The sequence below is a fragment of the Lygodium microphyllum genome, chromosome 28, assembly GCF_053477565.2.
Source record: "Lygodium microphyllum isolate KBCC chromosome 28, Lygodium_microphyllum_v1.1.10, whole genome shotgun sequence".
In the NCBI taxonomy this organism is placed as follows: domain Eukaryota; kingdom Viridiplantae; phylum Streptophyta; class Polypodiopsida; order Schizaeales; family Lygodiaceae; genus Lygodium; species Lygodium microphyllum.
In genome coordinates, this window is record NC_141162.1 from 57,385,769 (window position 1) to 57,409,210 (window position 23,442).

At 39.2% G+C, this 23,442-nt stretch overlaps 1 pseudogene; it reads right to left on the reverse strand.

The window, feature by feature from the left end:
- Positions 1–20,453: 20,453 nt before the first annotated feature.
- LOC148011488 (18S ribosomal RNA) lies at positions 20,454–22,144 on the reverse strand (annotated as a pseudogene).
- Positions 22,145–23,442: the final 1,298 nt, after the last annotated feature.

The window sequence follows — 23,442 nt, forward strand, 5'->3', positions numbered from 1 at the left end:
ACCTATAACATCTCGAGATATTACCAAGGAAACCTGACTACTCATGGTAACTCTTAGTGATCACAAATCTCGTGTATGCTTTAAATGTCATATCCAGTTCCACAAATCTAATCATTCTTGGGATGCCTTGGCTAAAGAAACACAACCCAAAAATTGATTGGGTTAAGCAAAAGATTACACATAATGAAAATCAAGGAAAGTCAGTATATCTAGGAGCCAAAGCCTTTATGCACACAGTAAGGCAGGAACTGACCTACATGATATATTATATACCAGCTCAAGAATCTAGTAAGGATGAGTCAAGCTACCAAGCCAGTATCAAGAATTTTAAGATTTCTTTGAAAAAAAGAATGCAAATCTCTTGCCTGAACACCGACCATATGATTATTCCATAGAACTCCATGACAGGGCTCAACTACCTTGTGGATCCATCTATAGACTATTCCCTAATGAACTAGTTGAACTACACGAGAAAATTTATGAGAACTTAGTCGAGGGGTTCATTAGGCACTCAAAGTCTCCCACTAGAGCCCTAAATCTATTCATGAAGAAGAAAGAAGGGTTGCTTTGAATGTTTATGGTTTATCAACAACTCAACAAGATAATAGTCAAGGATTGATACCCTTTTTTGTTTTGATGCTAGAGCTTTTTAAATGCCTTGGAAAATCCAAGAACTTCACAAAGATTCATTTATGAGGGGCTTACAATCATGCACGTATCATAGAAGGGGACGAATGGAAGACAATCTTCCACACAACATATGGTCACTTGAAGTATGTTGTTATGCCATTCAGTCTCACAATGTTCTTTTAGTGTTCCAACATATGATAAATGATATCTTCCAAGATTATCTAGATCATTTTATAGTAATATACTTGGATGATATCTTGATATTCTCAAAAGATCCAAAGGAGCATGAGCACCATGTAAAATTAGTTTTGAAAAAGCTCAGAGAAAAAGGACTATATGCAAAACTTGAGAAGTGTTTCTTCAATCAGACATCAGTGGACTTCTTAGGATACCATGTCTCCCAGAGAGGAATCTTCATGGACCCCACAAAGATCGAGACTATTCTTGACTAGCAGACACCCACGTGTCTGTGATGTCCAATGCTTTCTTGGCTTTACCAACTTCTACAATATATTTATCAAGGATTAGTCAAAGATAGTCACACCACTCACCAAACTCGCAGGAAACAAGTTCTCATGGACCCCAAAAGCCGAGAAGGCCTTGTAGACCCTAAAGATCACTTTCACCACCACTGCCGCAATCCTAGTCTACGTGGATCCTACCAATCCATTTTTCTTGGAAACCGATGCATCAAACTCTTAATGCATTGAAACCAAGGTACATATGTCTTCTTTAATTTCTTCTTCACAACCTCCACAAGCCCTCTCCTGAATGCATTTTTTCTGTATATTGCTTTGTTTTATATTCTAAATTTGTGTTCCAATGATAGTGTACTCTCTTGCATCCCCTTAGACCAATACAGCCTTCATCAACTTCCAACGTCAATCAATAAAGCTTGAAGTGCAAGCTAACATGATCCACTGGTAGGGCAAACATGCTACAAAATCTTGTGACAAGAAGATTTTTCATGCTACTTGTCTTTGAAATCCATGACTTGTGCTTTCAATTGATAACTTTGACAAATGTTGAAATCCAATGTGCCCTATCAAGAATATGCTACGAAATAGAACTTCATGCCCATCCATTCATGATTTGAGAAATATACAATGAGGGATCCATGATATGCAATCAATCAAGCTATGTTTCACATAAAAATAATGTATTCACTGAAGAAAGTGTGCCTATCCTATCAACATGTGCTCGTGCATCATGCAAAATGCAAACACTGTTCCTTGATTATTTAAGATCCTTATCCTCACCTCTCAACACTCAGCAAGAAAATATTGTACTCCACTCCATCCACCCAAATTCTCACAATCGCTCAAGAAATGATGGTCCTCAATATGTCGATCAAGAAAACCACCCATGTCGCAACTAATGGCACCCTTCACGACCCTCAAACTCACCCAACCACCTTATCCACTTAACCAAAGCTCTTAATCTAGTGATGAATATCCTAACTCTAGTGCGTGCAAGAGACAATGAGTGATCAATGAAATGTGCTCTCTTAAGTGCGTGTGCATCTAAAATTTACTGCATATAGCTGTAGTGGGCCGCCTCATGCCGTGATAGTGCTCCATGCTAGTGCAAAATGTTCATAAATCCAACCCATGGCATGGAAGTATTTGGAAAAATCAGGAGACGAACCCCGAGCTTTTTTGGCCAACACACTTGTGGACATGTGTGGTAAATGTGGATTGCTTGCAGAAGCATGGTAAGTGTTTGATAGGATTCATATGAAAATTGAAATTTCGTGAAATGCATTGACCACAGCATATGCTGAACATGGATTTTGTGAAGAAGCATTGATGTGTTTCAAAGAAATGCAGCTCAGAGGCTAGCAACTTCGTTTGGAACTAATGAAAGAAAGGATTGGAAGAGAGTTCTATGTAGATCCAGATGGAATTGCATGGAATGCACTAGTTGTAGGATATCTTGAACATGGGATTAATAAGAAATCATTAAATTGTCTTCTTCATGAAATGGACCTTGAGAGAATCATCTATGCCTATAATGTGAAACCCTAGATACATTGCCTAAATTTCCTAAATAAGAGGGCAAGAACCTCAAGAGTTCTTGCAACCATCCTCAAGAAGGAAAATGAGGATGTCCAGGTGTGAATGAGACCATACAACCAGACCTTGATATAAGAAAGGGTCTCTTGATCTCAACCACATCCATGGAAACTTTCATTGTCACAATCTAGATGATCTTGCCAAGAAAGACCCTTTTCCTCAAAGCCTTCTCGACTTCTAGGCTTACGCATGTTTCATTGGTGATGGCTTAGTGAATAGATACCAGATTCTAGTACTCCAAAAGACTAATCATGCACCAGTTGAAGTCATGGATGGAAGACCTATAGCATCTCAAGATATTACCAAGGAAACCTGACTACTCATGGTAACTCTTGTTGATCACAAATCTCATGTATGCTTTAATGTCATATCCAGTCCCACAAATCCTTGGGATGCCTTGGCTAAAGAAACACAATGCGAAAATTGATTGGGTTAAGCAAAAGATTACACGTAATGAAAATCAAGGAAAGTCAGTATATCTAGGAGCCAAAGCCTTTATGCACACATTAAGGAAGGAACTGACCTACATGATATATTATATACGAGCTCAAGAATCTAGTAAGGATGAGTCAAGCTACCAAGCCAATATCAAGAATTTTAAGATGTCTTTGAAAAACAGAATGCAAATCTCTTGCCTGAACATTGACCATATGATTGCTCTATAGAACTCCATGAGGGGGCTCAACTACCTTGTCGATCCATCTATAGGCTATTCCCTGATGAACTAGTTGAATTACACGAGAACATTTATGAGAACTTAGCCAAGGGGTTCATTAGGCACTCAAAGTCTCCTATTAGAGCCCCAATTCTATTCATGAAGAAGAAAGACGGGTTGCTTTGAATGTTTGTGGTTTATCGACAACTCAACAAGATAATAGTCAAGGATCGATACCCTTTTTTGTTTTGATACTAGAGCTTTTGGAACGCCTTGGAAAATCCAAGAACTTCACAAAGATTCATCTATGAGGGGCTTACAATCTTGCACAGATCATAGAAGGGGATGAATGGAAGACAACCTTCCACACAATGTATGGTCACTTGGAGTATGTTGTCATGCCATTCGGTCTCACAATGTTCTTTTAGTGTTCCAACATATGATAAATCATATCTTCCAAGAGTATCTAGATCATGTTATAGTAATATAATTGGATGATATCTTGATATTCTCAAAAGATCCAAAGGAGCATGAGCTCCATGTAAAATTAGTTTTGAAAAAGCTCAGAGAAAAAGGACTATATGCAAAACTTGAGAAGTGTTTATTCCATCATACATAAGTGGACTTCTTAGGATACCATGTCTTCGAGAGAGGAATCTTCATGGACCCCACAAAGATCGAGACTATTCTTGACTAGCAGACACCCACGTGTCTGTGATGTCCAATGCTTTCTTGGCTTTACCAACTTCTACAATATATTTATCAAGGATTAGTCAAAGATAGTCACACCACTCACCAAACTCATAGGAAACAAGTTCTCATGGACCCCAAAAGCCAAGAAGGCCTTGTAGACCCTAAATATCACTTTCACCACCACTGTCGCAATCCTAGTCTACCTGGATCCTACCAAGCCGTTTTTCTTGGAGACCGATGCATCAAACTCTTAATGCATTGAAACCAAGGTACATATGTCTTCTTTAATTTCTTCTTCACAACCTCCACAAGCCCTCTCCTGAATGCATTTTTTCTGTATATTGCTTTGTTTTATATTCTAAATTTGTGTTCCAATGATAGTGTACTCTCTTGCATCCCCTTAGACCAATACAACCTTCATCAACTTCCAACTTCAATCTTTAAATCTTGAGGTGCAAGCTAACATGATCCACCGGTAGGGCAAACATGCTACAATATCTCGTGACAAGAAGAATTTTCACGTTCAGTGATTTTCTGAGGTCTCCTTTACCGAGTAGAGAAAAACAAGATCTCTCCGTACTCAAAGTTGTTTGATGTGCTTGTTGAACCACATCTTCCGTCGTGCTTTCTCACAAACTAAGGCATGGATGGCTATGAACTGAGTCTCAGAGAGTTGTTCCAATTCCATGAGATGGTCGATCCAAGATTCCTTCCCTTCCCATCTCTCCTGTACTGTTATTCGCAAGCTTGGGACAAATAATTCTAATGGCAACATGGCCTCAGTCCCATAAGTTCCTAAGGGGTGTCTATCCTACAGTCATTTTATAGGATGTCTGATAGGCCCACAGTGCTGCCATAAGTTTGTTGTCCTAGTCACTTTGTGAGGTGAAAACTACCTTTATAGGTTCAATGACAGGTTGTAAAGCCTGCATCATTCAAAGACTACTCGCAGCTTCTCCAAGTATTCTGCCCAGCTAGAATGCATGCATAGGTGTTTACAAATGCCTTTAGCTCTCGTCTAAGCATATCCTTTTTTGTCACGGTGTTAACCTTCTTATAGTTCACGCACACTGAGATCTTCCCATTCCTCTTTATGACTATCACAATCAGTGATACTCAGTCCATGTGTTCTATTCCGTAGATGAATCTTTTCCTCATTAGCTTATTGATTTCCTCCTTCACAGCTTGGGCATGTTTCGGATTCATAGTGTACAGTCATTATTTTACAGACATCACATCAGGGGCCATTGGTATGTTATGTGTCACCACTCTAGGATCCACTCCTTTGAGCTCATGTTAGGACGAGATGAACACATCCACATACTCTTGCAAGAGTGCAATGAGATTGGCCTCTTCCCCCTCGGTCAGGTCGTGAGCTATAAACACAGGTCGAGGCTTCTCACCTTCCCCTTCCAAGTTGACTTCCTTGACCTTGGCAGATTCCTTGATCGCTCACTTGTCTACCCTTTTCTTTGTGCCCCCGGGACAGAATCACTACCCTATCACCTTTCTTAAACTTTGTGAAACATTTTGGTAGGCCTTGTGGTTTCTTGTGTTGCTCTGCCTCCAATTCCTTCGTCTATCCTCTCCTTTCTTCCTTCAATCATCTGCGCCTCAAGTGGAATGGTAGGTCCCCCTTATTGCATTTGGTCCCAAGAGGTTGGGGTATCTTTGGGTCACTCTCCATACTGGTTGGGGTATCTTTGGGTCACTCTCCATACTGACCTATATTTCGGAATTAAACTCGCAATCCTCACTAGAGGAGGGAGTCTCCCTTGGTGGTCATATCTCGGTGGGTGCATCCCTCCTAAGCAAAGAAATTGCCAGTTGTTGGGCTATCCTTACATGTTCATAATCTATTGCTCCCATGTGCTCCAACCAAGAGCAATCACACTCCATCCACATAACTCCTCTCTTGATCGTCTAAGCATTCCTTCTCTAGGGCTTGGAGTCTGCTTTGATATGCTCTATCAGCATTCTCTTAGTTCCGTACTCTACGGTGCCTACTTCTTCCTCACTTTCCTCACTAATGGAGTGGAAATACTTGTACTCATCATTGGAATGAGCTCCTCCTGACTGCTCATCATCCCCTAGACTCTCATCTCTAACCTGTCCTTCATCAGTGACTAACACCCAATTGTACATTAAGTTCAAGTCATGCACCTTAGTCCATTTCCACTGAGGTTAGTCTAGGAGGTCTCTAAGGGGCTTCAGATTAGCAATGGGGTTTCCAGTCAAATTGCTTATCAAATACACGAGGATCTTATGAAGTTCTAGCCTGTTGCTAGGAACATGGAAATAGGTAGGTCTAGGTCGGCTGCTTGAGCTCTTGGCCATCATGCAAAGTGGCACCATGGGCTCCTTCTTTGGCACACTCACAGTTTTTGCAGCTTGTTTGTATGTCTCCTCTTCATTTGAGAATGGGATATCGATGGTCATTAGGACGTGCATCAAATCCTGCTCATCCTCAAGACAAGGGATGTATTTGGTCAAAGGTCCATAAGGTCTTCTTACTGGTACATCACCTTTTGAGCATGGCAGAGATGTAGGTTGATGGGGGTTATCTTCCAAGTGTCCACCTCGACCCTCACTGCTTTCGTTCAATTTCCTAAGAAGATTAGACCATTGCCCCAGCCTTCGGCAACTCGAGCGTTCCTCATCTAGGGTGGACCTAGCAGAATGTCATAGTCCACTCCCTTCCTAACGATGTGAGCAATTCTCTTTAACTCAGAGTCACTGGGATGGTCACTAATGTCACGAGGAGGTTGTTGGTTGCTTGCCTCTCTCCTAGATTTGTGCTTCTTGGCCATTGGTCTTGACCAACTGACTGGCCCGTAGCATCTAAACATGGGCTAGATGGCACCGCCTATGGCATGGGTGCATCTCTCGACCTTGGTTGTGCATATGAGACTAGTATACTCACGCTAGAGAGATCCTCAATCTTGTCCTCTAAGATAGACTCAGCAACCTTGAGGTGCTCTTGGGCTTCCTTTACTCAATCCTTGAATTTGGCTATTGCCTCGAGTTGGCACTGGAGCCCCAAGAGGAACACCAAGGAAAAGGGGATTCTACTGCAAGAAAATCTATCTTGTAACATCAACAAGCTTTTATTTCATTCTTTTGATGACCAAAACAAAGAAAACAGCAATTCTTCACGCAGCATCATAATAGATATCTCCCACGGATTTGATAGAATCAACCATAATCTTCAACATCTTCATAGAATCCTTCAATAGAACAATGAACACAAAAGAATACACCATTTTTGAATGGAAATCAATCACATAGTATTCATCTTCAATGTCTTCATAGTTTTCTCTCTCAATCTCTCATATACAGTTACACTATTTTGATAGAATTGACTATTTCTGGCTCTCTCTCTCTCTATATCAATAGCACATCATCTCCTCACTACAATACTCTCATAATGACTCTCAATAATCCTTCTTAGGTCGTGGATGCACCTCCCAAGAGGTATGTCTGATGTGAAGAGACACCAGAGCCACTACAATGTCTTTTCATAGCTCACTACTGTCACTATTACTCCAGTCTTCTCTTCAGTCTTCAGCAAGTGCTTCTTCCATCTGTTTTAGCTCTTTTGAACTTAGATTCATCCTTTCCAAAAGTTAGAAAATTTTCCCAAAGTCACACATACATTCTACAGAACACTTACAGAAGATCTACAGAACAATACACTACAGGACCAGAGCAAATACAGAACAGTTACAGAGCAGAGACAGAGCAGAGACAAAGGCTCTATAGAAGGTCTACAGAGGGTTACAGAAGATCATCAGAACCTCATAACTCATACTAAAATCATTCCAAACTATCAAAAACTATTCAATAAGCTTCCAAAAGATCTCAATCTTCATCAATCATCAATCCATGCTTCTTACAGAAGAAAATAACAGAAGCTATACAAAAGGTATACATAACCAATCATAACCTCAACAGAACCTATCAGAATATCACAGAGATTCATATCTCTACTAAGAATCATCATGAACTTCCAAAACATAATCAATATCATCCAAAACACTCTCAAATACTTCCATCACTCTAAATTCATCAAAAATCAATCATTCAGACCTCAAAATCAACAAAAATCACTCAAAAATTCAGTCTTTTTTCACTCTCAACATATCCCCACACTTAGAAAGGAAGCATCCTCGCAACCTAAGGAAAATAAGAATATAAGTTCACTAAATAGCTCAATTTTATCTTCCGTGGGATCTTCAATAATCTCGCCAAACCACGACCCCAACTTATCACTTGTATCTCTAGAAAAAAATACTACTAAAGGAAAACTTCGTTATTCATTAACACAACTCATAATCATTTAAAAAGGCATAATAAATTTGTAAAGGATATAAGAGATTCTTCTTTAGCTTTCCACCATAGGCTTTCCATCCACCATCACCATCAATAGTTTGAAAAGAGCTCTCGAACAAATTATTCTCAATCAGCACAATCTCATCACATACAATTAACCCACAACACATACACTAAACAAAACCATCTGAATGACACCTCCAAAAAGATATATATATAATTAGGAATTATCCAAAATACATTGCAAAGGCATCAATGAAGGTGATCCCTTTTGAAGGCTTGGTGGTTTCGAAAACGATCCATGGAGAAGGACTCATCCACAAATGTCTTGGGAGGATTTTGAAAGAATTGGAGGGAGCACATCCTTTCTAGCAAAACAAGATATCTGCTAGGGAGACATAGGGCATGAAAATAGAGGACATCCAACTGTTGGGAATCAATGTTCACATTGACATTCATACAAAGCTTTAGAATGGCCTTTTGATTGTTATGGGAATCCCTATGCATGTATGCTAGATACCAAGCAAAAGGAGCTGTCAATCTCACTGAAGGATCTAGAGATTGTGAATATTGGTGAGCAAAATGAAGGTAATTCTCGTATGCTTGACTAGCAGTTGTCCAGTCCCCTGGAATTATTGGTCAGTTAATCTGTGGTCCCGTAAGAGAATCAGTCGAGCTCCATCCTCTTCTTCTCGGAATCTGTTGATCAAATCCATCATACTCGCTACTAAGGGGGTTGAGAAATAGAAGTGGTAGGAGATGGAACTGGAATAAGTAAAAGAGGATGAAGAGATGGATAGGAAAAATCACAAAAGGAGGAATAAGATAAAGAAGGAGTGACTGAAAATTTAAGTGAATCAGTTAGGAAATGTGTCAATTGATAAGCAGGAAAAGTAGAAGGGTATATAGATAGATGGAGAAGGGCATGGTGGAGAAGAGGAAAAGACTCAATCTTCGATGAAAGAACAATAGGTAAATATAGGAATTTGAGGAAAACCTTGAGGTTGGAAAAGAAGAGGTAAGATTGCTGTTGAGTTGGATTGATAAAGGGAAAGATAAGTATCATAGTGATGAGCCATTTGCTGATAGTACAATAGGCTAGGAATAGAGGGACCTAAAACAGATCTTCTTTGGTAGGCATAAAAAAATGATGAGTCAAATGGATGGTTTTTGGAAAGATAAGCTAGGAGATCCACCCTCAGTTGGTTAGTGCTCTGCACATAAGTAGAAGCTATATTCTGACATTGATTCACGACCACAAAATCAATAATTTGAGTGCCATGAATTGTCAGGCCAAGTAGCCACTTTTAAGGAATAACACTGGAACATGTCATCTATCCGCAACTCCAAATAGTTGACATACAAAACAGCTTGCAAAACCACATCCCCCACATACCAGGCCAGATCTACATCATTTGAAATCAATAGATCTCCTCGTAGATACTTGTAAGACAGCAACATGGTATCCGTCGTCACAGAATCTTCAAAAACCATACGGATCACTTCTGTCAGCAAATCAGGAGACCAAGCTCCACTCCAACCATCCTCTGGAAGAGGAAGATCCATCGTTGAAAGCTTCATATAGAAGGCCAACTTCTACAACTGATAGTGGACAAAGAAAGAATGGTCTGGAGGAACATACACCTGAAAGTGCTCAAATGTAGACCATAACAAATTCATCTTGGACAACAATCTTTCCACTTTATCTTGAAACAAGGGACATAATGTGGCCTGTCTCTAGAGAACTACCAAGTCCTACTTAGAGATAGAAGGAATAATAGGAACATTGGGGCTTGGAGGAATGGACCGTGACTGCGTCAGTTGGTCTTGCAACTGCTTAATCTGGGAAGCTTGTGATTCCACTGTATTATGAGCAATCTGTAAGGCTGACAGTTTTGCATCTAAAGGAGTTTGAAACTCTTGAGCTTCTTTGGACATTCTCTCTTTCTCCCCTGAGACTCTAGTGACCTCTGATTGAGCTTTTGTTAACCGAATGTTCAAAGAAGATATTTCTTCTCTCTGGCTCTCAATCATTTGGGTCTGCTGCTCCATCTGCTTAAATAGATCAACAAAGTGTGTCTTTAGCAGAGGCTAACTCTGTGGTTGCCTTATGCAACTAGTCTTTGGACTGCATCAGTTCTTCATAGAAAGAAGCATACAGCTATTGAACACAAGCTGTCACACTGAAAGTTCAATCGAACTTTGGATGTCATTACAGAGGAATGGAATAGCATCTCTTGACACTAAAATGTTCAGTGAAGGGACTAATATTTCCAAAGAACCCTCTCTATGTGCCTTGAATAAATTGTTACATGTGAGGCAAGTAGGGAGGTCACTGCCAGAAGTAGCAGGAATTGTGACTGAAGGAGTTTTATCTACCACATGCTTCAAGCGCTTTGACTGCATGACCAATGGAGGGGAATCAAGATCATCTACGTCAATAGGTTCTGACTCTTCTAAAGGTGGAGAGGGAGGTACTGGATCCGATGGAGGTGGTGGTAGCACACCCTTCTTAAGGCCTGAGTACGTCAAGAAAGCATATAAGTAGGAACCATAGGTGACATTTGTGACATTTCCTTTGGTTACTTTGACAAAACGTTGGTCCATCTTCATAAGTAGGTAAGTACTCCAATCAATGGCCACCCCTTTTAACACCATCCTGGAAGCTGTGAAGAGTTCTTTGGACAAATAATGGGATGGCGTTTTGGCAGGCATAAACCTGTCTTGGAGAAACTGGCAGTCTAACTTCCAAAGAGGGTCAGTGATCGTGGAAAAAGAGACTCCTGAAGTGTTTATCACTTTCTTGACATCCAGAATTTCTTGATAAACCTTAATAAGAAAACGACGATTTCTTCTTAAAATTTTAATTATAACTTATTATGGTGAAGCGATGCTTTAACAAAACCCGGACTGCGATTCCCATACTAGGATCTCTAAATGCAAATTCATTAATTAAAAATTAATGGTAATGTGGAGTGCTTTTTTACTAGCGCATGCTTTTTTGTGACGGCTGGTTCATTTTTATTAAAAATTAAAGTTCCTCTGAAACACACGTAGTGCGTGCAAAGTGAACGAATGGTTGATTTTAAATCATTAGAAATTGCGTGTTTAGCGCAAATGCGCGTGGAAAAGTAGGTGAATATAGTTTATTTTTAGCAATTAATTGTGGTTAAGGGGTAATGAAATTAAATGAAACTAAAAAATAAATACCTGGTAGGGGTGTGTATGCAATAGACTGAAGACGCACGAAGTAGTCCCAAATGCAAGGAATCCTATAAAAAAAAACAAACACCACTGATTGTAAAAAATAAAGTACCTTAGTGTTTTTGTGTTATTTTTATTTTGTTTATTTGTGGTTTTTTAATTATATTTTAGGTATGTTTGTATTTTGTACGTTATATGTGTGTACTTTTTTCTTTTTCTTTTTAATGATTAGAACGGGATATAGAACACATGAATATGTTGTGAAGTGTAAGGGTGGAATTTCAACAATCCAACAAGTGTCAACAATGTATTGTAATTTATCCATGATTTTTCAGTTGATTTTTAGAATTTAAAATAAATTTTCATAAGGTGAAATATTAAATTTAGGGGTTTTTCTTCAAATAATATTTTGGCCATTTGTGGAAGCATTTCCAATTGAGAAATTATTGGCAAAAGGGGCAAGGGGTTTTGTGGAATTTTTTGGAAATTTTCTAGAAATATTTTTGAATTTTAACTACTTTTTAATGAATTTTACTCATTTTACATATAATTTTGAAGGAATTTTAAAGTTTTGAATTTTTTGCAATTCATTTTCTTAAATTTCCATTTTAGAAAATATCACAAATGATTTTAGCAATATTTAAAAAAATTAGGAATTTTTTAACAATTTTTTTTGGGTTTTAAATGAATTTTAATGAATTTTTAAAAGTTTTTAGGTGTTTTATGTTTATTTTTATGTATTTTTATATATTTTTTGGGTTTGAAAATAAAAGGCGGTACCCGTGCTGCATGTGAACAACGGACGATGACTGCGTGTGAACGGCTGACTGTAACACTCCACCGCATGGACAAACTGGAAGCGCGTCCTCGCGCGTGAACCCCTGCTAGCACACCCGTACACCGAGAGTGGCCGCACGGCGTGGGAAAAGGAGAGGGAGAAGGGATAAGGGGCAGAAACAAGGGCTTTAAGTGAGTAACCTAAGTGAATTAGGTGAACGGAGTATGTTAAGTCAATGAGGGTAGCGTAGTCTGTTAAATCAATTAGGTTACCTTAGTATGTTAAGTTGATTAGGGTAGTTTAGTCTGTTAAGTTGATAATGTTAGTTTAGGCTATTAAGTTGATTAGGTTAGTTGAAGTAAATTAAGTTAGGCTAGTTAATTAGGTTAATTGAAGTAAATTAAGTTATGTTAGGTAATTAGGTTAGTGTAAGTAAATTAAATTATGTTAGTTAAGAAGGACTAACCAGGGGGTGGAAGGGGGGATGGTCGCCGACGGCGTGGGAGGTGGAGGATAAAACGGGCACTGGCGGGGCGGGCGTCGACGGCGGTAGGGAGGAGCGGTGGAGAAGAGAGGAGATGGAATGGAGGAGGTGGAAGAGAAAATGGGCACTGGCGGGGCGGGCGTCGACGACGGCGGGGAGGAGTAGGAAGAGGAGAGGGAAAACGGTGGGGGCGGAGGTTTGGTGGAAAGAGGAGAGGCGAAGCGGCAGCGGGCGAGGAGCAAGGGAGAGTCGGTGCAAAAGCGAAGCTTGAAGCCACGGAAATGGATGGAGACGATCTCAAAGATGGGGTCGCGGGGCCGGATGTGGAACAAGGCGATGGCGGTGAGCGTGCAGTACAGCAGAACTGTGCCTGCTTGAGGCAACAGCCCAAAGCGTGAGCGAAGCCGAGAGGGAGGAGGGGGAGGATGAGGGGCCAACGGCCGAAGGGGGAGGAGGAGGAGGAGTCGTCGCGTGGGGGAGGGAGGGAGGGATTGTCGATGGGTGGGGTGGAGAGGGAACGAGGAGGTGGAGGACGCGAAGGAGATGGGGCGAGAGACAGCACGCAGGCGGGGGAAGGTAACCTTTTTTTTTTCTCTCTTTTTTTTTTCTTTTTGTTATTGGTTATTTTCTTGTTCTTTTTCTTTTGGCACTTTTTTTTTTTGAAATGTAGGGTTGGTTGTGGTTTGTATTTTTTCTTTTTTCTTAAAATGTAAAGATGAATTGTTTGTGGGTGGTTTTTCTTTTTTTAAAAAACTTTATTTTGCTATATTTTTTTAAAAGTTTATTGTATGAGTATTTCAATTAGGTGTTGGTGTTGGTTGTTGTTGTTTGTTGTTATTTATTATTTATTTCTTTTGTGTTTTTGTTTTTTTTATAAAATAAAATTTAATGTGGGTGATTTTGTGTTTATGTATGTTTAGTTGTGTTCGTTTTGTTTTTTTTGTTTTTGTTTGTGTTTTTTTTTGTACCCCCGTCCCGCGCGCATGCGCGGGGTGGGGGTAAAAAAATTTTGCAATGATGAGATCAAACGGCGCAAGGACGGCGATGCGCGAACCACAAACGCCACGAGGGCATCCCGAGGTGCGTAAAACCAAAAACAGGCGCGTTCACGCGCGATACGAGAAACACGGTCACACGGCAAAAAGGAAGAAAAATTAATAAAACCCAAACCATACTTCAGATCGAAAATTCGTAACAAGAAAAAGTGTGCTGAAAGACGACGAGAAGATGATAGAAACATGCAACACCGGGTCCGGGGCAAAATCAGGGTGTTCACATGGGAAAAACGGAAAAACAAGCCCGAAAACACATATGTGTATTAATATCAGAAAATCTGCGCATCGGAACGAAGTGCAGAAAGAAGGAAAATTGTGCAGAATAAGGTATCCAACAGCCCTATCATGGAGAACACATTTCCGATTGAGATAGGATGCGTTCACATGGGAAAAACCCCAAAAATGGGCTTGAAAATAGACTCGAAAATTAATACGGGAGAAAACATGCACCGAAATAGAGAACAGTAAAAAGGAAAAATGTTTGGAAGAAATGGATTCACAGGGCTGGTGCATCAAAAGGCAGTTAGAAGGGAGTAAGGAGGGGTTCATATGGGAAAAACACAAAAAAATACACTCGAAAAAACTCAGAAAAATTAATAACTAAAAATCCGGCAATTGAAAGAGGGGGGAGGAAAAAGGAAAAAGTGGGGGAAAGGATGGCAAGACACGGTTGTCAAATTAAACTGGAATTCTGGTGAAAATAGGACGGGGTCACATGGAAAAATGTGAGCCGGTACATATAGATCAGATAAATATGTGATACATTGATATACAGCATCTCTTTCTTTAATTGTAGGTTTTGATCACTGGTACTGTCCGGTAAGTAATCAAAATTTCACTTCCTTATTTGCATCTTCGATTTTCGGAAAATTGTTTGAGCTCCTCAAACAATTTTTCACAAATGAAACAGTTGAATCCCCTAATTTGGATTCTTCTAGGTTCCGGCAATACAAACGTTTTGCTATCTCCTCCTAATGTTATCTCAAGAGTATCCCTTCCCCATGGTTTTACTTTTTTTTTAGCTACTGGGTTTTATGGATTTTATGTTATTATAGGGACCATTTTTTTAATAATATGCAGTATTCGTCAATATATGGGTTATTTTAGCCCCTCACATCACTTCGGTTTTGAAGCAGCTGCTTGGTATTGGCATTTCGTGGACGTGGTTTGGTTATTTTTATTTGTTTCTATTTATTGGTGGGGAGGTTTCTAAAAAGGCATGGGCCTGTCCTCGCCATCTTCTAAACGAAAAAAAAATAGCCACTAAACCTGCTTAACAAAACAGAAATGCTTCGCTTTCCAAATTTGGCAAACTATCACAATATTTGCTCAAAAAGGAAGGGTTTCCTTAATTAGAAAGGGGGTGACCCCCGCTTTCTCCCACAGAGTGCCTCAGCTTGCCTATCATTTTCCTTCTGCCTCTCCTACCCTTAAATCTCCCCTTTGACTCTTTCTATCTCATTATCTTGAACATGAGTAGAAGTACCAATTATGTGACAATTCAAAGATTTCTTTTTTTCAAACTATTCCTTTTTTTATTTCCTTCGACAGAAACAATAATCTAATGAATTTAGACAAGGAGAATATATCGAGCATATTATATTTTCAATAGATTTACCTCTTGATACACGATCGGATATCCTTAATTAATTTTAAGAAATTATTATCAATTCTTTCTTCTATTTGATATAAATTATTTGTTGTATTTCTTAAATTATTCAAAGAATATCCATAAAAATCAGAAACAGACTGCAGAGCTTAAGTAAGTCTTTGCTATACCTAAGTATTTTAAAGAAAATTTGAAAATATGGATCCATTGCTTAGAAATTTGAGAGAATATCAAACATTGAAGAACTCTTTCGACGCTCATCTTAATCATATTATATACCTTACTGAAAAGGATAACAGCACGGGAAGGGAAGCTTTGGCGAGACCCTTAAATGAATTACATCAGGTAATATTACCTAATCTAAGAGATTATTTATCCAAGGGTTCCCCTTATGCTTGTATTCGGTTGAAACAGAATCTGTACTGAACGGATGACTTGGGAACGAAGTAAAGATAAAGGGATTGTACCCCCTGTCCCATGCGAGTGGCAAAATTGGCGGGCTGATCTCGTTTCAGGTCCATGGAGGCCCACAATTCGGTAGCTAAGTCGACAAGCAAGCGACGTTGGTCTTCTTGTCATAGATTCTTTTGATTAGAGATGGCCTTCTCAAGGGTTTGTGAAAGGAGGCGAAGGGAGACCAGAGCGGACTAGTCTAGGAAATACTTGAATATACCAAAACCACCTAGTCAAGTAGCAAAGAGTCCCATATGTCCTCCTAATAAGAAAAAAAGGGTAAAAAAAGAAGAAAAAGGTGAGAAAAAGCCTACTCAAAGCATGTACGAGATACAAGGAGGAGGGAGGGAACAAAGAGTCAAAAAGAGAGAGATCGAGGGATCGTGGCACTCTAGCTGGCCATGCCGATCCTGCCAATCCTGTCGATCCTGTTGATCTTTTCCTCGGATCTCGCTTTTTTGTGTTTTTTTGTTTGTGTTTTTTGGGTCTATTTCTTCCTCTCCAATAAGATAGGCAATCCCAAAAACTCCAGGCTCCGAGCCCTCAAAAAAGAGTTTAGGTTGTTGAGTGTGTCCTCTCTTGTCTCTTCTTGTGTAAGAAAGAGCAGACCATCATTTTCTAGACTAATAGGTATCCCAGATCGATCGTTGAGTAGCTTTTCTACTATAAACATGAGAAGGACAAGCTCATGAGAAGCCAATGCTCGGGAGGTCATCAGACCCTCGTGATAACTACTCCTTTTCCTACCCGGGATTGAGGCCCCATAATAGGGGAGCCTTCGGGTAGGCCAATAACTCTTCTCTCTCTGCCCTATCGAAGTTTGAAAAAGGGATAGCTCTTGCAGAAAGGGTGGTGCAATACCCGGTGCATGTCATCTCAAACTCCACCCCAGACAAATGCCCGCATGCTTCCTTGACTTTAGCTCGTAGGGTTCTCTCCCCTATCAAGCTAGCTCCGTTTAAACCCGGATAAAGCAATAAAGGCTTAGGAATATCCTTTCCCCATTGGGAAAATACGTACTTCCAGAAGGAAGGAGAGTGGTAAGCTTCCCACGTATTAGGTGTTCGCGCCTTGCCCATAAGTCCAGCATAGATACTCGTGTGGCATGCAACCATAGATAATTCCTCGAGAACCAGCTCTGGTGGCAGGGTAGTCTTCCCTAAAACCTCTTTCATGGTCCCCTTGAGGTCCCTCCTAAGGTTTGCTATGGTTGCTGATCCCCCCTCAACTATTTACCGGTTTATTTTGTTAGTAGCCATGATTGGAGCTATAATATCAACTATGCATAGAACTACGAAGGTTAAAAGACAGGATGTGTTCCAACAGAATGCTATAAATTTCTGAGAAACTATCCACAAAATACGCTGAAACAAGCAAATATAAGGCATTTTTGTTAAAGCTTCTATTGAAGGGGCAAGCTTTGCCTCCCCGTGGGATTGTATGCATATAAACCAAAGAATTTAATGAATAACATGAATTCTCTTTCTTGCTGTCAGAAATTAATTAATATTTTAGAAATATATAATTCTATCAAAATATATGATAAAGAATGGTCAGATGTTATTCATAATGCTTTTTGTCTTTTTCTTAACTATGAGAATATCATGGCTACTGGCCAACATTATCAAGGGATTAGAGAATGGCTTCAGTTGGCAAATGATCTAATAGTTAAGAAATTTGGCAATCGGAAATATTATAGAAGTAACTGCAGAAGATAAAAATAAAGCTAAAATCTTTGTTGATTGAAATGGTTTAGCTAGTCGGGTTCTCATGGATTCTGAATCTATTGAAAAGAGTTTACAAGTTGGTCATGTTATCAACCCGTCCCGAAATATCTTCTACGCGAATACAATTCTATTTATCAAAACACAACAGATTTATATGCAAAAATAGAGAAAATACCTATAGATATAATTCTCCTTGAGAATAATGAGTTAGGAATAGGAATTCGTCAAAACTTAATGGATATAAATACTTCACTCAGAGATTTAAGGGATTCTATTATACTTCATCTATATCGTGGATGACAGGTTTTCTCTAATTTTTGTAGTCGTGTCTGTTTGCTGTTCGTAGTGGCATATTTGCAACTTGTTTATTTTTTTATGTGATAACGGAGTTAACCCTTTGGCGTGGATAATTGACTTTATTTTACCTTTATTGTTTGTAGTTTTTTTGTATGAAATCCTTATTGGCCAAGCAAATCGGATGGTTTTGCTAACTAAAACCAAAACCTTAACTTATAGACAAATATGCATTAACCCTTTAGCTTCTACATTTCTAAGAAATAAAGCCAATAATATGGCAAAACGAAACCTCTTAACTTTCGTGCCTAAAGGAATTGTGGAAAGGGACAAATTACACTTTTGGTAAATGATAACCCTTTGAAACAAATAATAGTCGTACAGAGCTGAAGTAAAAGGATTCGAACCTTTGCTTGTTGGTATCAAAAACCAATGCCTTACCACTTGGCGATACTCCATAGAAAGGTAACCCAAAAAAAAAAGGCAAGGCCAGAGACGAAAAAATTGAGCTTCCATCACAAATATGGGCTTAGCAGGATTCGAACCTACAATATTGCCGTTATGAGCGGCACGTTTTAACCATTCAGACTATAAGCCCATAGCGCACTATCAATTCGATCAATTTGTCACAAGCAATGGAAGGAACTTAAAGTCCTTTTCATAAACCAACTTCATAACCTATTTGGCTAGCTTTAATCATTAATACATGCTTTGTTGAGTAATCTTAGATAATAATATCAATGGTTTGTCTGCCATTCCTATAGCAGTTTAGGTAGCTTAGTTGGTTAGAGCAAAAGACTGAAAAACTTTAAGTAAGTGATTCGAGTCTGCTCCTAAGCGACTATGACCACTGAAATTAGATTCAACGCTTGATACGCTAGACACAACCAGAACTTCAAATTATGGAACCAAAGTGACAAGACAACATCTTTAACCATATCGACTTTAAGTTACTAATATGGCAACCAATAAATGGTTAAGATATGGAGCAGAGCCTAATTGTTTCTGTCATCATATGCTTTTATGTTCAAGCCAGTGGTTTCAACCGGGAAAGTGATTATTGGTCTCTTACGTGATTTAATAGAAATACTATTTGCTTGCCTGCTTAAAGGTCGCTAATAGCTTTTATGAAACAAAAGTATTGTTTCAAATAAGCTAGCTCAACAACAACTCCGCTATACTATAGCCATAAAAGTAATAATCCAGTATCCATTGCTGTGACCAAGCTTAATATCTTTTAAGCCTATAAGCTCATAACTAATAAATGTCAATAAAGTTACATCGAAAAGGCCAATGCTAAGGAACTTCATTTCAATGTTAACAAACAATAAGGTTAAGAACCTTTTGTACACAGCTCGAAGCTATAATGGGGTTACATCCTAAACAATGCTCTGTTTAATCAGCTGTCTTAATAAAGGCCCTAATCAACCGCTATCCTTTTATATACAGAAATAAAATATCGAAATGGCATACCCTATGTAATGCAAAATGACAAAACTTTTGGCTACGTTAGGACGGCATGTTTTCACCCAATCTATCTTTTATAGTCTAAATCATTGGTTTCTCTTATGTGTAGATCAGCTTTAAGGAATATCCGAAACGATCGTAACGGAAAGTAACGCTCTTTTTTTTACACACACAGGAGTATCCCTTATTCATATCATTTCAACTTACTCTCTTTCACTTATCGGTCTGAATCTGGGTTAGGGAGTGCTTTTAAGGCCATAACGCCTTTTCGTATCGCTTCCATATACGTGATTTTGACATACTTTTTTGTTTCCCTTACCTAGTTATTTGAAAACTAATTTACCGAGCATGTGTAATAATAAGAGACAACAAATTCGTCAAAGCAAATACCCTTTTTTTCAAGTACGTAATAGTGGCTCCCCTTTGAGTTAGAGACCCTATTTCTACCACTTAACAGGTACTGTCTAGGTTTCACATTTTGGGAATGTTACGAGGTTTTCTTTGAGAGAAAATTTTAAGCTGCTTTGTTTCCTCTCAATTTGCCCCACGGTTACATGGAGGCAACCCATGGATAACTACAATGGGGGCAATTTTATTATAGCCTTATATGAAACTTACTATTGGAGATTCCTTATTTTATATAGTCATGTATGGATTAAGCAACTAGCCAATACTTTTTTTTTCAGTGCCAAGATCCTAATTTCGCAGATGGCAGATCGTTTAACCATATGACATAGCCACATTATGTACATACGCTCGTAGGCTAGCTTTCAGCCAACTCATTTGTGTAATGTGGGCTTTTTAAAAACTTATTTCTAGCAGGACTATCCGGATCTCCTTGGCAAGGTTCCTTCCTTGAGCTACAAACAATGGCCACAATGATTTCATCAAAAATGCCCTTTAGCTACTAGTAAAATATCATTAAAATAACAGATAAAAAATAGGCTAATTAACGCATATATGAGATTTTTAGCTTGTATCTTCATCTTTCTGGAAGAATCCATCCAGCCACAGGTTCCCCTACGACTACCATGTTACGACTTCACCTCAATTACTGACCCAACCATAATATGTAGCGGAAACACCTTTAAAACTAAAGTGAATTACACTTAACGGAAGCATAATGCACTTTACTAATAAGTGATCCCTGCTCAATGCTTCAGGCGGAGCCAATTCCCAGGGTGTGACGGGCGGTGTGTACGGGGCTCGGGTACATATTCACCGCAGCATGCTGATCCGCGATTACTAGCGATTCCAACTTCATGTCCTCGAGTTGCAGAGAACAATCCGAACTTAGACAATCTTTACGGATTCGCTCCACCTTACGGCCTTGCTTCCCATTGTAATTGCCATTGTAGCACGTGTGTAGCCCAGCTCATAAGGGCCATGCGGACTTGACGTTATCCCCATCTTCCTCCATAGTAAAACTACGGGCAGTTTTTCATGAGTGCAACACCCAATAAAAAGAATACCATCGATCTCAAGCAACCATTGAGCTGTATGGCTGCTGATGAAAGATGGCATGGATCCTTTGTAAACAACATGTCTTAGCAACATGAAACAAGGGTTTCGCTCGTTATAGGAGTTAACCAAAAACATCTCACGACACGAGCTGACGACAACCATGCAGCACCTATACGAATTTTTATCTTATCCCGTTAAGAACAAGTACACTAGTTCATATGTCAAATGTGCATACGCCAAGTGTTTCTATGTCAAGAGTTGGTAAGGTTTTGCGCATTGTATCGAATTAAACCACATGCTCCACTGCTTGTACAAGCCCCCGTCAATTCCTTTGAGTTTCAGTCTTGCGACTGTATTCCCCAGGCGGAGTGTTTAAGGCGTTAGCTGAGCTTCCGATCCGCAGACCAAAAACAAACACTCATCGTTTACGGCATGGACTACCGGGGTATCTAATCCCGTTTGCTCCCCAAGCTTTCGCACCTTGGCTTCAGTAGAGACCCAAAGAGCTACCTTCGCTACTTCGGCGTTCCTTCGTGTATCTCCAGATTTTATCCCTACGCACGAAATTTCACTCTTCTCTATCTCACTCAAGTAAATTGGTTTCGTAAGCATTCCGCCAGTTGGGTTGGCGTCTTTAACCTTCGACCTAACTTACCGCCTATGTGCCCTTTATGCCCAGTCATTCCGAATAACACTTGCCCCCCCGTCTTACCGCGACTGCTGGCACGGAGTTAGCCGGGGCTTCTTCTTTAAGTTTTGTCACCATCGCACACTTGACGAAAGGGTTTTACAAGCGGTATTGCCATTCCTTGCGTTTGCAACGTTCTTCACTCACCCACGCGATATTGCTAGATCAAGCTTTCGCCCATTGTCCAAGATTCCCCACTGTTGCCTCCCGGCGGAGTTTGGGCCGTATCTCAGTCCCAGTGTGGCTAGTCATCCGAAAAGATCAGCTAAGCATCGTAGGCTTGGTTGGCCTTTACCCAACCAACTACCTAATACTACGTAGGCTCATCAAACAACGCTTTATTATCTTCTTGCATAGCTTTATTGCTTGCGTTGCTTCGGGATCTAGCCCGAACTGTTTGGCAGATTCCTGTGCGTTACGCACCCGTTTGCTACTTTTTTTTCAATTATTCCATAAAACTGGAACAGAAATGACATCCAACTTACATGTGTTAAGCATATTGCTAGTGTTCATTCTGGGCCATGATCAAGCCCAAATTTTTAGTGAATTTCTGCCATATGAGGCAGGTTGATGATGATTTCTTAGTAAGTTATTAGCTTTTACTAACAACCGTAAGCAGAACGGCCAATGGCAAGGCGAATCATCTTACATTCCGGATACCAAAGATTGTTATTATACAAGAATTCTTGTATCGCTCATGCAGATCTTCCATCTACCGAAAACCAAAGGATTCATTGCAGGAGAGTAAAGTATGGCTGAAAATAGAAGGAATTGACGAGAAGCTAACGCTTTAGGTAAGTACGATAGTCATTACAACTGTTTTTATTGGTTTTTTAGTGGCTTTTCTCCTTATTGGTTTTTGATATAGTCTCCTGAACTAGTGCTTTCCTCGGAACCAATGCATTTAAAAAATGATGTATTTACTTTCAAATAAGATTGACTATATGAAAGACATATTTGATATGATTTTATCATTGCCGGAACCTATGCATTTACCATAGATAATATATTTACTAAAACCAGAACCCATGCATTTATCAAAAACATAGCCAATGCATTTACCGAAACCATAACCAATGTATTTGTCCCATTTAACTCTTATAAATAGTTTAATTAGAAACATCTTTTTTTTAATTAAGAAAGAAATATGGTACAATGCATTTACCGAAACCATAACCAATGCATTGGATCTTCTTCTTTTTCTTTAAAAACAAATGTCCTTTGGTTCTTTCTTATCCCTTTTTCACATTGTTATACATATCCATCAACAGCTTATTAGTAAGTATTATGAGATAGAGAAACAGTACATCAACACGTTGAACATTATGAAACAGTCCATTAACTTATTTATTAGTAAGATATAGAAACAGTCCATCAACATATAGACCATCATAGCCAGGATCAATTTCAATTTTTTTTAATTTTTCGATGAAGAGGTTTAGTTTGTCGAAATAGAATCTTTGCCTGGGGAGGTTAGCTTACTCCCCGTGCTTACAAAATGGAAAATTGAATAAACTTCGAAAAAGTCAAAAAAACTGCAACTAATAACATCACGATTCCAAAAATATAAACTTAAGACAGATCTAAAATAAATCCGAAATCTTACCATAAATGACAAACCCCATTACTCATATAATAAGACAAAGCTAAAAAAATGAAATTTACTAGGCCTAAGATAAACCAATGGAAATGCTTTCCAACGAAGAAGGCACATTAATAATAACTTTCAAAAATAAGGCTAAAATGACCAACTTTCAAAAAAAAAAATACCAATTAACAATGCAGCAGCCAAAAAAGTTCCAAAGATTCTATGAAGGATAAATAAGATCGAAGT